The sequence below is a fragment of the Nicotiana attenuata genome, chromosome 8 (assembly GCF_001879085.1).
Source record: "Nicotiana attenuata strain UT chromosome 8, NIATTr2, whole genome shotgun sequence".
NCBI classification, from domain to species: domain Eukaryota; kingdom Viridiplantae; phylum Streptophyta; class Magnoliopsida; order Solanales; family Solanaceae; genus Nicotiana; species Nicotiana attenuata.
Window position 1 is genome coordinate 9,935,023 of NC_031996.1, and position 2,096 is coordinate 9,937,118.

Consider the following 2,096-nt stretch of genomic DNA (forward strand, 5'->3'; position numbering starts at 1 on the left):
AGTATAGACGTCTTATTCAGACGACCACTGATGCACTACCCGAAGGCGCCGACGGTCCCATCTCGCCAAAAGAATGAGATTCCTCGCAAATGGCAGAACTAGAATAAGCTGACTGGGACACACCGAGTCCCGGAACATCGCCTACACACCCCGCGGTAAGATAGAACTGCTTTGCTCCTTCGTTTTCTTTTTACTAACCTGAATGCAGACAGCTGGCTCGGATATTCGGAGGTTCTCAAGACTCTACCCAGAGATTCCTATGCCTCATATAGGCGACCACCGCATTTTCTCCCTTCAGCCGGGCTTCCGCCCCAAAAGGGACCTTGTCAGCAAGATTATCGACAGAACAGCATACCAGAAGAAGGTCCGATGATGTCGCAAGCTTTATTCCAATATCCCAACAACGAACGATGGTTTGCCTCGAAGAGCATCCCCCCTCGGGAGGACCAAGATACGGCGGACTAAGCCCCTATCGGGAATTATATGCTGGGCCAAACAGTCCGAGAAGCCGCGCACGCACGGGTCAAGTTCACAATGACGAAACAATTTACATCTATACCAAGCAATAAAAGGATATCTTCTCGGCATTTTATTCTCTAGACAATGAAATCTCAACTGTATCCCCGGTAGGGGCCCCCCTCCACCGAATGCATTCCGAAATACTTGGAGACTTAATGCCTACAATTAGGCACTCGCACGACCCTAGGGTTGGAACTCCGGGCTTGTAAAGCCTCTACAACGCAGCTTCAAGTTCACAAGAAGCGGTCTTGAAGCTTATACAACTTGATGACTCAGAGACTGACGACAATCGCCATACGCTGGAAAATCCGAAACTGTAAGACCCTTAGCGGGCAGACTCGGCATAACCAGGTCCATTCTACATCACCTATAAAACTGTAAGACCTCAATAGGCATGACACACTGTAAGACCTCAATAGGCATGACAAACTTTAAGACCTCAATAGGCATGAAAATTCCGAAGTTTAGGCTATACGTCGCATTTGTAAGAATCCTCAAAGGGCATACCATCGGTGTAAACGCCTAAACTATCACTCGGGATCAAAAATGGCTACGGCCAAACGCATATGACTACGGTCAAAACGGCTGATAGAGCCAAAATAACGCGGCTTGGGGATGCCCGACCGTCGCTAAACAAAAATCACAGGCCACTACTTCGAATATACTTCAGAAAGAACCGATTAAAATAGGCTTCCCTCAAACAGGCAAACAACGGGCTATGAACCTTCCGAGGTGCTCGAAATATCACCGACAACGACTTGAAATCGAGATTCTTCTAGAACCGACGACGGGTCAGGAAAAAATCTTTCAAAAAGACCTCAATGAGCGAAAAACAAAGGCTACAAAAAGCCCACGGGCAAAAACAGCGTAAGAGCCATTGTCGCCAGCTAAGCAAGCCTACGGGCCACATATCAAAAGGTCTCTATGACCAAACAAGCGTAAGAGCCATTGTCGCCAGCCAAAATTGACAACTTGAGGATTAAAGTGAGCTCAAGTCATAACCCGATTCGGAGACCGGATCCAAAAATAGTTAACTAAGCAAGCCCCCGGGCCACATATGGAAAGGTCTCAACGACCAAAACAGCGTGCAAAGCACTACCTCCATTCGGGAAATCGAAGGCGCTTAAAGGTCAATTACAGCCCGAATCGCAAAGCGAGTCGGAGACTGGACCCACAATAAGCACAAAACTACAGCATGCCTAAGGGCACGGCATAAATGCCACGATCACCAGCCGAGTGAGCCTCCGAGTCACCCGCTTATAATGTTACTTCGACCCGAGGCAAGGAACGCAACCATCATCCGCCCGTGCGGACAAGGAAGAGCTTAAAGGTCAATTACAGCTCGAAACGCAAAATGACTTGGAAACTGGACCTAAACGGCCGGACAAAGCGCAGGGACCGCAACGCTTGCTCGCGTCAAGAATCATATCTAGGAGCCCCGGGCTAGCCCGGTTGGTCCCAGACCTACGAGGATCCCACCAAACATCGAAACTGGCCCGCCTGATCGAAGGCAATAACGGAAAGAGATGCGGAAGAAGTAAGGCTTCAAAGTCTCTTCTTATATCACACACGCAAAA